At 43.3% G+C, this 16,777-nt stretch overlaps 1 protein-coding gene across 8 annotated transcripts in view; it reads left to right on the top strand.

Moving 5' to 3' along the window:
* The window catches only part of GRIA3 (glutamate ionotropic receptor AMPA type subunit 3), a 261,251-nt gene that overhangs the window by 210,202 nt on the left and 34,272 nt on the right, over positions 1-16,777 (top strand). The gene's annotated exons all lie outside the window — the stretch shown is intronic.

Genomic DNA, 16,777 nt, shown 5'->3' on the forward strand with positions numbered 1-16,777 from the left:
CCACAGTACTTACATAAATATTCTTATACTCTACTATTCCCCCTTTCCGTCATCTATTTCAATGTCTCCCTCCCCCTTGTAAGCTCCTTGTGGCTAAGGATAATGTCTACCACTCAGTTGTACTATACTTTCCCAAGCACTTAGTACAGTATTCTGCACAGAGTAGGCACTTAATTCTATTGGCTGATCAACCCCATCTCCTAAGCGTAGAGGAACTACAGAAGATCTGTGGGAGACATTCAATCAGTAGTATTTATCGAGCATGTAATCTGTGCAGAGCATGTTGTAAGCACTTGGGAGAATACAACAGAATTAGGGGATATGATCCCTGGCCTCAAGGAGTTAACAGCCTAGCCAGGGATTCAGACACTAGGATAAATTACAAAAAAAGGGGAGCAATGGAGTTTAAAGACAAGCACCTAAGTGCTAGAGAGAGTTAGGGGGATAGTAACCAAATGCTTAGGTAATGAGGACATGCTGAAGTGGCAGTTTGGGGCAAATGGTGTGGGAAGATGAAAGATTAACCAGAAAAGATGTCTTGGAGGAGATGTGAGTTCAGAAGGGCCTTGAAAACAGGAAGGGCAGCGGTCTGCCAGATATAATAATGATGGCATTTGTTAAGCCCTTCCTATGTGCAAAGCAATAATAATAATAATAATGTTGGTATTTGTTAAGCGCTTACTATGTGCCGAGCACTGTTCTAAGCGCTGGGGTAGACACAGGGGAATCAGGATGTCCCACGTGAGGCTCACAGTCTTAATCCCCATTTTACAGATGAGGTAACTGAGGCTCAGAGAAGTTAAGTGACTTTCCCACAGTCACACAGCTGACAAGTGGCCAAGCTGGGATTCGAACTCATGACCTCTGACTCCAAAGCCCATGCTCTTTCCACTGAGCCACGCTGCTTCCCAGCACTGTTCTAAGTGCTAGGGGGATACAAGGTGTTCAGGTTGTCCCACGTGGGGCTCACAGTCTTCATCCCCATTTTACAGGCGAGGTAACTGAGGCACAGAGAAGTTAAGTGACTTGCCCAAAGTTACACAGCTGTCAAGCGGCAGAGCCAGGATTTGAACCCATGACCTCTGACTCCGCAGCCCGTGCTCTTTCCACTGAGCCACGGGAGACTGGCTTTGTGGCAACAGAAAAGTGGATTGCCCCCAGAAAGAAATTCAAGGGTTCTTATAAAAATAGTTTATATTCGCTAATGAATAATTATGGCTAATCACAGTCCCTGAGGGGATGGTTCATATAAAATATAAACAATGTGGTGCCTGGTAACGTCTAATCAAATAGCTCTCTGAATTGAGAGTTCCACTTCATTTCTCCACCTCCCTACTGCAGAGCAGTTCAATAATACCAACAAAAGGCTTAAAATATGAGATCCCAAATATTTTTATTCTGACTACTCACTTTTTCAATTGGAAACCTTTTAGAGTAAAACCTGGTGAAGACACAATGGAATAGGCACTCAAGGTTCATATGGGTGCCTATTGAGAAGCAACGTGGCTCAGTGGAAAGAGTCCGGGCTTGGGAGTCAGAGGTCATGGATTCTAATCCCAGCTCCACCGCTAGTCAGCTGTGTGACTTTGGGCAGGTCACTTCACTTCACTGTGCCTCAGTTACCTCATCTGTAAAATGGGGATGAAGACTGTGAGCCCCCCATGGTACAACCTGATTACCTTGTATCCCCCCCAGCACTTAGAACAGTGCTTGGCACATAGCGCTTAACAAATACCATCATTATTGTTATTATTATTATATGGCTTATTTGATTTTTATCCTTAACCCATTAACCCGAGATTGGCAAAGATGCAGGCAGTGTCAGTAACACCACCCAAAACCACCAGAAACCACCCAAAACCATCCCTTACTACACATCTTCTCTTATTCCCCAGTTTTGTTTCTTCTGGTGAAGCAGAGTGGCCTAGCGGAAAGAGCATTCATTCATTCAGTCGTATTTATTGAGCACTTACTGTGTGTAGAGCACTGTACTAAGTGCTTGGAATGTACAATTCGGCAACAGATAGAGACAATGCCTGCCAACAACGGGCTCACAAGTCTAAATGACTGTCTAAACAGTCTAAACTCCCAGCACAGGTCTGGGAGTCAGATGACCTGAGTTTTCAACATGACTCTGTCACTTGCCTTCCTGGTGATCCTGGGCAAGTCACTTAACTTCTCTGTTACACAGTTACCTCATCTGTAAAACAGGGATTAAATGCGTGTTCTCCCTCCTAGACTATGAGTCCCATACGGGGGAAGGACGTGTCCAACCCTGATTCATTTTGTATCCACCCCAGAACTCAGTTCATTGTGTGGCACAGGTTAAGTGCTAAAATACCACAATTATAATTTTTATCATTATTATTAGGAGCAGAAATTCTATTTTTTTGCCTTCTCCTTCTACTTCTACTAACAATGGATACTTAATCCCCATTTTAGAGATGAGGAAACGGACACAGAGCAGTTAAGGGACTTGCCCAAGATCAAACAGCAGGCAAATGGTGGAGACAGGATGAGAAGTCAGATCCTCTGACTCTGCTTCTTCTCTATTTGTCACTCGTTTGAGTTTCCCTGAAAGAGAGAGCAAGGGTGAGACTTTCTGGTCTGCTGACAAGGAAATCAATCCAAAAGCTTGGCATAGAAAGTGATGCTGCACACATGGACAGCTAAACATCACTACAAAACCCACAGTCACTTGGGAACCTGCATGAACCTGACCTTTTGTTGCCTTGGTCCTCGTGGCATGGATGAAAGATCTGATAAGGCTGCAGGGGGATTTGTAAAAGGCAACAGAGGCATTTCCCCGCTCCAGAATGAGGGTTTGACTCTCACTGAGGTCACTCAGAGTGAAGCACATAAGAGCATTTGAAGCCCTTTGCTGGAGACCTCCAGAAACTAAATGAACAAGCAATAGCCATGGAATGATCCCTGGCCATCCGCCCTATTCAGAAGGAGTAAATCCCTTTAACAGTCCAAGTATGAACCAAGTTCCTTAAAAGATTCTATAACTCAAGCTTTCACTTTGTTGGAAGTTTACCCACGAACCCTGGAGCTCTGGATTAATCCATTTTTCACAGTTGGTTCGTCTGCCATATAAAATGTGGGATGGCGGATGTTTTTTGAAGTAAAGTAGGGCTTTTGAAAATATTTCTCGTTGTCCTTCTAGAACATAATCAGAACACACTAAAATTCACAGCCAGCTGTTGGTATGGGAGGAGGCAGAGGAGGTGGCAGCAAAATATGAATCCAGCCTACAGAAACTGAACAATGTTGGAGCCCTATTTTTATTCTCCGAAATGTGTCCAGAAGTGATTCTGTTTCAGCCCAAGTTTATAAAGAACTGATTGCTTAACACACCACAGTGGTCCAGAAATACAGAAATGAAGCTGAAGGGAAAAAGAGAGGAGATAAAAGATGACAAAAGAAAAAGAGACTGGGATGTTGGGCAGGGACTGTCTCCATTTGTTGCCGAATTGTACTTTCCAAGCGCTTAGTACAGTGCTCCGCACACAGTGAGCGCTGAATAAATGTTTGAATGAATGGAGAATCATCGTTCCATTAGAGAGTTACTGTTACAGGAACTCCAAATTTATGCTATTTGTAGATAGGTTTATGTCCAGCTCCCCGATAAGTGTAAACTACTTGCAGGCAGGGAATGGACCTCATGATCTCATGATTTAGTATAGCACACTGTACCCAGGGGCACTCAATAAATACCATTACTACAGCTACTAGGGACTGTCACTTTCTCACACAGGCTTGATGTCAACCAAACAATGTAGCAGGTGGGGAAGGATTCCCATGAAATGCACCAGGCTTACTGGAAGACCTGGAGTGAGCTATCCAAATTCTGTAATCCTCAGGTTTTTGCTCCTAGAACATAATGGTATTTATTCAACACTATGTGCCAAGCACTGGAGTAGATACCGAAAATAATAAGATTGGGCACAGTCGCTGCCCCATTTGGTGGGGCACAGTCTAGGAAGGAGGAAAAATTGGCATTTTATCCCCCTTCGACCTATGAGGAAACCTAGGCACAGAATAGTCAAGTGGCTTGCTCAAGGTAACACAGCAGCCAGGTGACAGAGCCAGGATTACAATGCAGATCTCCTGACTTGCAATTCCGGGATCTTTCCACTAGACCATAGAATAATCCAGTACTTTACTACCTTGAAGGATGTGGGATGAGAGACACAATCAAAACCCACAACACTTTTACTACGGTATTGGCTTTTTATATTCCTTTTTTTTTTTTAACCTTGGCTTTTCCTAGATTTGAGTAGTACTCACTCAAGCTCGGCCTCTGTACTCTACACCTAGAGAAATGATCGTATTATACTTTTAAATTCCATAGACAAAAACATGGAAGGCCAATTGTAAAGTAAAATTAGACTGGTCAAGAATAACATTTGGACCCATTAAGAAGGGATTTTATTGAACTGTAACACCATTCCTACATAGGGGAAATTCAACTGGGTTGGTCATTTGGTGAGTGACAGTACAGAGTCAATTCTGAGCCTGCTGTTTTGAAAATTGGATGGTTTGCTCTTGTTAACTATAAAGCAGGGTACTGAAGATCTAACTCCCAACACTCTGTATTGAAAGCATACCCTTATGCCTGAAGGAAAAGACACAGTTCATGTTTATGCATACCCATCTTTAGAATGAAGAGTGAAAACGAAACTGTTGACTATACTATATGTCTATTTATATCTGCTGTCAACTTTCGATAATGAAAAGGGAATTGTATTCAACTCAATGTCTAGACGAAATCTTGCCAAAATGTTGCTTTTCGGAAAAAAAATGGTGATACTATGTCCCCCAACTCCAGCTACATCAAGTTTTTTGCTGGCATCATTTAACTTAAAAATTACAAAGAAAGCGATTTTTAGGCTCCATTAGAAAAGGTAAGGTTTCCTTATATTTTCTAATATCTGTGTAAGAAAGCTATTTGTCTGATTGTTGCTGCTTGCAATCTCTTTAAGCTCTATCCACCAGCTTTCTGCTCCAAGGTGGTTCCCTCCAAACTTCCCCTCAACATGAACCCTGGTTCAATGTTAAAATTATCCCACTGGAAGTGGAACTCTGGAATTATCCAGTGACCAAAGCTGATGAAACTCATCCTAGTTCTATGCTTCCTAGTTGTGAAGCAGCATGGCTAAGTGGATAGAGCATGGGCCTGGGATTCAGAGGGACCTGGATTCTAATCCCAACTCCTCCATTTGTCTGCTGGGTGGCCTAAGGCAAGTCGCTTCACTTTTCTGTGCCTCAGTTACCTCATCTGTAAAATGGGGATTAAGACTGTGAACCCCATGTGGGACACATGCTGTGTCCAACCTGATTAGCTTATATCTACCCCAGTGCTTAGAACAGGGCTTGACAAGCACTTAATCGCTTAAACCAATACCATCATTAAGTCTCTAACTTAGAGCGGCCGTGTTAATTCTTTCAATAATATTTCAAGAAATGACAATATTAAGGAGGCTACACTTCTGTGAGCTCCAAGGAATGTGATGAAAACAGCAAGTGGAGAGAGAGGGAAGGAAAGAATGAGAGCGAACAAGAGAAAGACAATGACAGGGATGAAGGTGAATAGGCAAAAAGAAAGAAGCGGAGAGAAAGAGAGAGAAAGAAAGGCCCACTCAAGGCAGCAGAAAAGAACATTAAATGCCATGTCTGCTTCAGATCAGTGGAGTCAGACCAAAGGTCCATCCAATCCATTATTCCTGAAGGACCAGTGTGATGATTGCTTGACAACCCCACTACTGGCTAGGCCTGTTATCTCACATTCCTACATTTCTAGTTACCCATTATGAACTTCTCAACCTTGAATTTATCCAAACCCCTTGGGAACCTACTTATATTTTAGTCGGCACAACATTCCTTGCTGAAATTTGTTTTTAATCTAGAGGCTTCACGCTTCAGTAGGTGTCCCTTCAACCTTTGTTGGGGCATCTTGTCACTCTGGCCAGCATTTCTCTAGCAGCCACGTAGCCTCGTGGAAAGAGCACGGAGCTGGGAGTCAGAGGACCAGGTTTCTAATCCCGGCCCTGCCACCTGTCTGCTGAGCGGCCTTGCACAGGTCAGTTAACTTCTCTGTGTCTCAGTGTCCTCATCTGTAAAACTGTGACTAAGACTGTGAGTTCCATGTGGGACATAGACTGTGATCTACCTGATTAGCTTGTATCTACCCCAGCATTTAGTACAGTGTCTGGCACATAGTATGTGCCTCAAAAATATCATTTAAAAAAATCAGCTGGGTAACTGGCACTGCAAAGCTCTTCAATCAAACACACAGCTGCACAATATATGAGGGTCAGAATCCATCAATCGGCAATCTTTATTGTTTTCTGTGTGCCTGATATTGTACTAAGTGCTTGGGAGAGTTCATTAGAGTTGGTAGCTATTTTCTCTGCCCTCGGGGAGTTTATAATCTAAGGGGGGGTGGGGTGGGGTCAAAGACATTAAAAGAAATTACAGGTAGGAAAAGCAACAGAGTATAAGGGTATGTGCATAAACACTATGGTGGTGAGCATGAGTGAGTACCAAGTTAAACCGGTGCCTCTCATTTATTTAACCTTATCATCATCACTGGAGTTTTGTGAGCACTTCCTAAGGGCAAAGCAGTGTACACTAGGTTTTGGTCTATTACAAAAGTAGCAAGAGATGGTCAATGCCCTCGAAATAACTACGCTAAAATAAGCTTACAATAATTATGTTAGGTCTCGCTGTGACCACCAAAAGTTGTATCACAGCCCATATTTTAAAAAAAGCCTTCCTTGATGTACCTCGATGTGCATGGCAAGTAATGTCTTAATAGGAAAAAAAAAGAACTTCCTGGTGGCTATTCATCAGTGTTTGAAGAGTTTGCCACTGATAAGAGCCCCAAACACTCAAGATATCAAGCAAAGCTTTTCGAGATCAGGGAATCCGATATTGACAATAAGGCCACTGTGGTTGTCTTGCAAAGCCGATGACACCCAAAAACAAGAGTCAGATTGATGTACTCGGTGACTAGGATCACAGCATACAACTGATGTTAGGCAGAGGCACACAGCAACTCAAATAAACCAAAGATTTGCATGTAGGGTATCCCAAGAATGTACATTAGACAAATATAAAGAAAACTACAAGTCCATCTATATGGGCCTCTTCAGAGATGAAGAATTTCACAGGTGATAAGAGCTCAAATCACCACCATGACCCAAATCCCCATGGACAAACAATGGAGGGTCACCAGAAGGCATCGGTGGAGAAGTTTGGAATGCAAAGCTGGGTTAGCATCCATCTTTTGAGCTGGAGAAGGGATTCTAACTGTTGGCTTTCAGGCCACAGGTGTCACAATTCATGCAGTGAACATCTTCAAGACGTTGTGGAAATGGAAAATCTGTCACTCTGGGCAGGTGTGTTTCGCTTCTGTTATACTTTCCCAACCACTTAGTGCAGTGTGCTACGCTCAGCGGGTGCTCAGTAAATACCCTCACTACAACTGTATACCAAGAGCTCATGACCAAATCTGAGCCTTTGTCACCACACACCCAACATCAGTCCTGCATGTGCCCAGAGAAGGCAATTGTGGTCTAGAAATGGACTGGATTCTCCCCATCACACCTACGGCCTGAATCTAGCCTCACATCCTCAGATGACCATGTCTTTGGTCTACTCAAGGATGAACTATATGGCAACCATTTCCAAGATGTCTGATGAGAAAAGGAAGGGTCATGACTGGTTTTGTTGCCATGGCAGAAGCTGTGCAATGCCACTAATAATAATGATGGCATTTGTTAAGTGCTTACTATGTGCTAAGCACTGTTCTAAGCGCTGGGTGGGATACAAGATGCTCAGGTTGTCCTTTGTGGGGCTCACAGTCTTCATCCGCATTTTACAGATGAGGGAAGTGAGGTACAGGGAAGTGAAGTGACTTGCCCAAAGTCACACAGCTGACAAGCGGCAGAGCAGGAATTCGAACCCATGACCTCTGACTCCCAAGCCCGGGCTCTTGCCACTGAGCCATTAAGCAGCTTTTGGTTCAAACCCGGCTAGGTACTTGGGAGTTGACAGAGACTGGGAGGAAAAATGGCTTCATCTTTGCCACGTATGTGTGAAAGGTACACAAGATAAGCATTTTAATTGGAATGTTTAGTGAAGAAATAAAATGAGGTAATTTTCTCTCACCACATACCGTCACCAAGACAAAACTGAGGAAGAGGAATATGGTGGGAAGAAAGGGATTTTCTAGCCAAGAGCATAAAGTGTCGGCTGGCAAGGGAGGAGAACTTTGTTCTTACCTTTAAGACCTTGGTTTTACCGATGAACAGACATTTCACTGACTCTCTTTAACACCCTGTGGGGCTCTCTAACAGTATTTCAAGCCATTTTCATCAAGCATGGGAACACTCTCGTTCCCATGCAGAGAGAGGTAAATGGAGGGCACAGGAGGATGCTGTTTCCTTTGCCATCTTCCCATAGCCAAGTGAATCTGGGACACAATTGCTCTGGAAATGCTTTGGCAATGGCATCCCAAGCCTTCTGGCAACTCGCTCCAAGTTCAACACCCTGAGTTATTCTCTATCTTCCTCGGGAAGTCAGGAAGGAGGCCAATCAGAATTAGAATTTGCTTTCGAGAGTCAGGGCGAAGTACTTGAAAATGTCAAAGGCAACTTAGTTAGCATGTCCCACCTGTCTTTCTGGAGAAGAAATCCAATCTCGATTGTCCTTCAATAAATCAGAAGCAGAGCAGGTGGGCCTGACTCGCGGCTAGAGAATTAGAGAATTAGAGAAGCAGCGTGGCTTAGTGGCAAGAGCCCGGGCTTGGGAATCAGTGGTCACAGGTTCTAATGCCGGCTCCGCCGCTTGTCAGCTGTGTGACCTTGGGCAGTCACTTTACTTCTCAGTGCCTCAGTTACCTCATCTGTAAAATGGGGGTGAAGACTGTGAGCCCTATGTGGGATTACCTGATTACCTTGTATCTACCCCAGCGCTTAGAACAGTGCTTGGCACATAGTAAGCGCTTAACTTAATTCAGCTCCCTTCCACTTGAAAATGTCAGGAACTGGTATTCTGAAAACATATTTGGCATTTTGGGTCAAATAACCTCAGATGAGGAAAAGGTGACTTTGGGTTGATGTTTTTGAAAGCCCATCCCTAAAGAATAAACGCTTCCAGGATCACAACTAACCAATGGAAAAGCTTCAAAGAGATCCCAGTATTTTCACCTTCCAGTTTTAACCAGGACACACCTGCCCAGCACCACGGACTCACTGAAATAACAGGAAACTGAAGGGCCATTCTTACTTGAAGTTTTAGGAACATGTTATCAGCTGGAGAGATGGAATTGTGGTGACTAAGAGACTATAGGGCTGCTTTAGAAATGAATCATATTTATTTCCCCCATGGTTTTCTCACTCCTAGACAAAATGAAAAAATGGGAATTATTTGTTTGCCTTAGAAATCCCTTAGAGGAAAGCCAATTCTTTTTCCCCCCTAAATTAATCATATGTGAGCTTCTGATTCTTTCACATTAATGCAGCAGGAGAAGGAAAAGATCAAATAGATTTGTGCATACAGATGGAGGTGAAACTGCTTTACTCTTTGTTAATATAAATCAAGAAAGTTGGAAGCTTGGGTGCTGGTTGTCAGGCTGAAAGGGAACTTGCCTTTGACATTTTAACAGATGGCTTCGACTTTACATTTTATTTGTGCCTTAAAATAGTTCTTTTGGGAAACACGGGCAGCTGCAATTGACTTGTCGATTATGCATCAAAACACTGTAGGTGTTGGAGGGGATGAGGTTAAAATTCAACTGACTTCTGATTCCACTATTATCCTCGGTATGTTCAATTTAAGAGAAATTGACTTTTGGTTCATCATTTAAGGTATAAGTCAAGGGAGCCTTAAAGCCCCAAAACTTCTCTACTGATCCTTTTTCAGACTACATATGAGCCTCATTTTAGGAATTCAGGGTCTTTGACCATCCAGAGTTCTTCCAAATGAGATTTTCAATATCCCTACTTATTCTGCAGTCCATTTTGGCTAACAAGATATGCGGTGCTGGGGAACCACAGGTTCCTGTGGCCAGGAGCAGTGCTGCCTATAATTTTCTAATCTGTCCCTGTGTGCCCTGTCCCTCCCTGCTCTGAGCACTCTGATTGTCCCACCGATTCTCTAACATGAGTTCTTTAACATTACAATTATGGTACTTAAGTGTTTACTATGTGCCAAGCACTGTTATAAAGGAAATATAATGTAACAGTGACTTCTCTAAACAGTGATTTGATATGATTTATGTACACATTTATATATATTACAGTAAAGTTATCTTGACTTTCCTTGTAACTTGAGCAACATTTAGAAGCTAACAGTATTTTTAATAGATGATTTTCACAAACAAGTTGTTCTTCTATAATATTCAGTCCATTAACACTTTATTAGTGTTACAATAAAGTAACTCTAGACCTGCTCACTGTGGGCAGGGAATTTACCTACCTACTCCGCTACATTATACTCTCCAGGCCACTTAGTACAATGCCGAGCACATAGTAAACACTCAATAAATACCATTAATTAATTATAGTCTTCTTGAATACCATCTGGTGAGGTGGAATTCTGGGCGTTCCTAACTTTCTTCATCCAATGAGTCTTGGCATTTGCCAACAGCAGGGCTTTTTCAGAACCTAACATCTGTGGTTGGGAAGGGAGAGCTACAGTTTCAGGCTCCTTTTAGAAAAACAGAGAGCAGTCCAGAGATGAGGGGCAAGGGGGACTTTTTCATGCCTAAGATTCTAAAATACAAACTTGTGAGCAAAGAGAAAAAGCACCACAGGAAATGGGGCTCAATGAACCAGGAACTGAGCAGGAGCAGGGAAGGAGAGCATCCAAGGAAAACAGACAGTGAAAAAGGCTAAAAGACATTTGGCAGGCATGACGCCACCCCCAAACACAAGCAGAAGGACTTTCAAAGGTGACACCAGCAGCACGAGACAACCAGCAGCAGGAGCAGATAATGTTGTCCTTTCTATAAAGACTTCCTGGTCTACATGGCAGTCACTGCAGCATCTGTTACTTTGCAGGCTGTTCTCCATTATGATAATAGTAATTGTGTTATTTTTAAGCACTCACTGTGTGCCAGTCACTGTACTAAGCGCTGGGTGGACACAAGCAAATTGGGTTGGACACAGTCCCTGTCCCACATGGAGCACATAGTCTCGATCCCTATTTTACAGATGAGGGAACTGAGGCCCAGAGGAGTGAAGTGACTTGCCCAAGGTTACACAGCAGACAAGTGGTAGATCCAGGATTAGAACCCAGATCCTTCTGACTCCCAGGCCCGTGCTCTATCCACTAAGCCAAGCTGCATGTGACCTCAACTGGGAAGACGACTTTCAGAAGCAGTGATGACCCGAGAGGTGTCAGTATGTCAGTCAATCATATTTATTGAGCACCTGCTGTGCAGAGCACTGTACTAAGCACTTGGGAGAGTACAACGCAACAATCGACACATTCCCTGCCCACAACGGGCTTAAAGTCTAGAGGGTGTCTACGGAGTCTCTTATTACTGTACTCCTCCAAGTGCTTAGTATAGTGTTCTGAACATAATAAGCGCTAAATAGATACCAGTGATTGGCTAGGAGAAAGCAGGAACCGGCGACAGCATTAGTTGTTTTGTCTCTGCTTTTCTAAGGCTGCCATTGCTGCCTGCCCCGTGCTGGTTGTCCTGCTGCCATTCTGGTGATTGCTGCAACCCAGATAATGGAAAGAGGATTCTATGGAAAAAGCTCACAACCTGTTTTTTTTGGGGAGGATGGGATAGGTGACCAAATTTTGTTATGGTCCTATGTCATGTAATCACCATATTGTATGGGTGGTGTTTGCATACTGTTGGCATTTCAGGCAACACTGAAGCTCCAAATCTTAGGAAATCACTGTTCTAAAGAAAGTAAAGAATATTAACGTAGAGAGAGAGAAAACCTACTAAAAAATAGCCCGTAAGTTGTTCTGTCAGGTAGCCATTCCACCAGGGATCGTACTAAAAATAGGAATTCTGGAATGGGCTAGAAGATTAGAAGAAAAGAATGAAGTATGGCTTATCTATTTAATTAAAGGTACACTATATGGGGAAAAAAAGAACATAAGTGTTAGGTATTAAATATTCTGATAAAATAGAGAAGGCAAAAATAGAAGATCTGAGGGAAGGAAGATAATTTTAGTTTTTAAGCACTTTTAAATGGTCTCATATGTCTGCAAAATGTTCAGTGGTAGAATTTGAAATGATTTACTATGCAAAAGGCATCCACAGCAACCCCCTAATCTGACCTTTCATGCACGGCCACAGAGCAAAAGCAGCCAGAATCCCATTCACCAATACTTCCCTCCCACCTAACTGAGCCTAATTCCCACCTCCCCAGTGCAGACCCACACTAAGGACGTAGCAGAGAGATTGCTGGTATTTGTTAAGCGCTGACTATGTGCCGTGCACTGTTCTAAGCGCTGGGGTAGACAGAGAGGAATCAGGTTGTCCCACGTGGGGCTCACAGTCTTAATCCCCATTTTACAGATGAGGTAACTGAGGCACCGAGACGTTAAGTGACTTGCCCAAAGTCACACAACTGACAAGTGATCGAGCCGGGATTCGAATCCATGACCTCTGACTCCAAAGCCTGTGCTCTTTCCACTGAGCCGCAGCAGTCACTCCAGACTAGACATCCAAAAGGTGTGGGCCAGACTGTGGAGACTTTAAAAATAAATGCAGACCCCAAAAATGTCAAACTCAGAAGCAACCGGCAAAACTCTGTACATACTAACTGAGGCACCCAGCTTAGCTACAGAATGGGGGCGGGGGGTGTGGGAAGAGGGGAGAACTGAACATTTTTGACCTTTGGGTAGCTGATCCTCTGCCACAGCTTCAATTACCACCTCTATGTGGATGATTCCCAAGACTAGCTCACTAACCCCAACCTCTCAACTCCTCTGTCACCTCACATTTCCACAGATCTCTCCATGGAATGTCCTGAGATGTCTAAAATTGAACTTCTCGTCTTCCCGCGCAAATAATCTTCTCCAACCAACCTGCAGATCACCACTGACCGCACCACTAACCTCCCGATCTCCAAAGCCCACAACTTTTACTCCTCCCTCTCACTCAACTGCATATTCAGTCTGACACTAAATCCCATTGTTTTTTCCTCTACATTTCCATGATCCGTCCCTTCCACTCCACCTAAACAGCCACCTCACTGATCCAGACACTTGTCATATCCCAGCTTGACTTGTCATATCCCAGCCTCCTCACTGGTATCCCTGACCACTCTCTCCCATCTGCAGTCCATACTTCTCTCCGCTGCAAGGATTAATTTTCTAAAACATCATAGTTTACAGATCTTCCCATTCTTCCAAAAATCTTCCATTTCTGCATCAAGTAGAAACTCCTGATCATTTGTGTTAGAGTACTCTATCAGCTATTTCCTTCTTACTAATTCTCTCTTTTCTCCCACAACACCCTTGCTTGGAGCCTTTGATACAAAGGGGCCCTCTCATTAGTCTCATTTTCATAGTTCCCACCTCTGACTCTTGTTCGTGCCCTTCCCTCTGCCTGTGACTTCTATACCCTTTGAATCCACCAGATCATATCTCTCCCATCTTCAAAGCCCTTAGGAAAGTTTATATCTGCCAAGATTCTTCCCTGATTAAATTCTCTTCTATCTTGATTATATCTGCTTCTCTAACAATTACACATCTGTGTACTCACAAGACACCCACCTCCACGCATAGCATTCCTAAACATTCCCTACTACTTAAGCAATAACCCATTTACGTAGTCTTTTTTTTTTCTTTTTTTCTCCCAACGAAGACTATTGGCACCTTGAAAGTAGGAATCATGTCTACTAACTCTACTGTACTCTCTAATATACTTAGTAGCGTGGCTCAGTGGAAAGAGCACGGGCTTGGGAGCCAGCGGTCATGGGTTCGTATCCCAGCTCTGCTACCTGTCAGCTGTGTGACTGTGGGCAAGTCACTTAACTTCTCTGTGCCTCAGTTCCCTCATTTGTAAAATGGGGATGAAGACTGTGAGTCTCATGTGGGACAACCTGATTACCCTGTATCTACCCCAGCACTTAGAACAGTGCTCTGCACATAGTAAGCACTTAACAAATACCAACATTATTATTAGTACAGCACTCTGCACAAGTGGTTGCTCCATAAACCTGCACAGCTGCTTAAAGGACATTTAATGTTTCAGGTTAACTTATCTCACTTACACACTTTTTTTCCCCACTTCTAGCCTCCCTCTGAAATCAGTAATTGACTGAGGGCCAAACATTTCCGCCATTAATTTTTCTTTTAATGCATTTGTTAATATTTGTAGTTCTCATTTCAAGCATATTATTTATTCTCCTTTAAAGACTTCATTACTTAGAGGAATAAACCCTTTAACCTGAACAAGGGATCAAGTAGCTCAAGTGAAAGGTCAAGAGAGTCTAAATTGTAGTGCATTTAAATCCAGATTAATGTATCCCTATGCCCTTGATATTGAATGTATTTTAAGAGACAAAGCTTGAATGCTCCTACTGGGGGACTCTGTTCTGGCTTCTCATTTTTGTAGAGCTGTTTCCCACCCAGTGAAACAACATGTACCAGCACAGCAGACTTCAAAAGTCTTTGAAACAATGGTTCGGGAACTGATACTTGCAGATGACAGTGCTCTAAAGGCCTACCACATACACACACACAAAGGTGCACACACACATGAAGATGTGTTTATGATTTTGAAATGCTTCAAAGATTCAACACAGCACTGTGGACTGAGAACAGGTATAAAAAAAAATGCCAGTTATGTACAACCCCACATCCAAGAAAGACAAGACATGATCAAGTATTTTTACCAAGAATATACAACTTGAAACTGTCGCCAAATTCTGCAACTGGCTAATAGGCCATACTAGGATGCATGGACAGACATAAAGGTAGGAAGGATCGCTTAGTGGACAGAGAATGGACCTGAGGATCTGGGTTCTAATCCTAGCTCCGCCACATGTCTGCTGCGTGACCTTGAACAAGTCACTTCACTTTTCTCGGGGCCTCAGTTAACTCTTCTATGAAGTGGGGATTAAGACTGTGAGCCTCATAATGGGACAGGGACTTTGTCCAACCTGATTAATTTGTGTCTACCCCGGCACTTAGAACAGTGCTTGGCACATAGTAAGCGCTTAACAAGTACCATGATTATTGGCGTAGTGGTTTGAGCATGGGCCTGGGAATCAGAAGGTCATGGATTCTAATCCCGGCTCTCCCACTCGCCTGCTGTGTGATCTTGGGCAAGTCACTTCACTTCTCTGTCCCTCAGTTACGTCCTCTGTAAAGTGGGGATTAAAACTGTGAGTCCCATGGGGGCCGGGGACTTGTGTCCAACCCAATTACCTTGTATCTACCCCAGCACTTAGTTCCATGCCTTGCACATAGTAAGCACTTAAAAATACCAAATTATTTATTATTATTATTATTATGCAGAATCAAAAAAGGCCAACATGACTTTTGGCAGACTGCACACCAGACTGTGGAGACGATAAGATATCAAAATCCATACCCGTTTGAAAGTCTACATGACACTGTGATGGAGTCCCAACTCCTGGGTTGATAAACATTTGGGTAATAATAAGATGTAGCCTTTCTTCAATTGTTTCCACTACATGATATAGCATATACTGTAAAAACGTTTGGGAAATTTAAATTAACCTTCAAGTTTCCTTTCTCATTCAGCAGAAAAGCTTAAGATGATATTGCAAACCCTTGAAAGTAAGTGATTTCGATTTGGGTTGGAGCCCACAACCTCTTGATTTCACAGTTCAGAGTCAATGCTGTTCTTACATACGTAAGCCAGATTTCAATGCAAACAAGCCGAGGGAGAAGTTGTAAAAGCTAAATGCGTCCTATAGGTAGGGAAGGGAAAACGAGATTTATAGGAAAGCTCTCAAAGAATATTAGGAGCAAGCATATTCCATGGGAATGCTTTTGGATAATTCACCGCTTTGGCAAGTGAAATGAAAATTGGACCAGCTGGATCATTTGAGTGTCACTGGCAGGGTGGGCTTCATGGTAAGCCTATCCAGCCTTAAATCTACCCAAAAGACCCACCCAATGCTCCTAGAGAATCAAAAGATACCAGTGTACAATGCAGTTCCTGGCACATAGCAAGCACTTAATACCACTTAAAAAAAGCAGCACACACACACTGCCCCCCCGCCTTCCCCTTATGTAGAGAAGCCTGATCACTCGAGGCAGGAATAGCAGCCGTTATAGGTACTGCTGCATAGGCATGCGGGTCTGGACTCCTTGAGCACTTTGATACTCACTCCACCCCAGCCCCACAGCACTATGTGCATATTCTAATACTCAACTATTTTCCCTACCTGTAATTTATTTTAAAGTCTGTCTCTCCCACTAGGCTGTAAGCTCCTTGAGGGTAAAGATCGTGTCTACCAAATGTATTGTACTTTCCCAAGCGCTCAGTACAGAGCTCTGCACACAAGAAAATGCTCCGTAAATGTTGTAGCTTGACTGATTATTAGCAACTCTATGGCACTGTACTCTCCCAAGCGCCTAGTACAGTACTCTACATGCAGAAGGCGCTCAATAAACCCTTCGATGGACTGATTGCCGCCAGCGGCTGGGGTAGGCACTACCGACTGCCCCTTCCTTTATTGGAAGCTCAGGCATTAGGAGCTTTCCTCGCCCTCCTCCGTTTTAAAGAGCACAACACAGAGTGGAGTGGTTTAGTTGC

This window comes from Ornithorhynchus anatinus, chromosome 6 (assembly GCF_004115215.2).
Source record: "Ornithorhynchus anatinus isolate Pmale09 chromosome 6, mOrnAna1.pri.v4, whole genome shotgun sequence".
Classification (NCBI taxonomy): Eukaryota; Metazoa; Chordata; class Mammalia; order Monotremata; family Ornithorhynchidae; genus Ornithorhynchus; species Ornithorhynchus anatinus.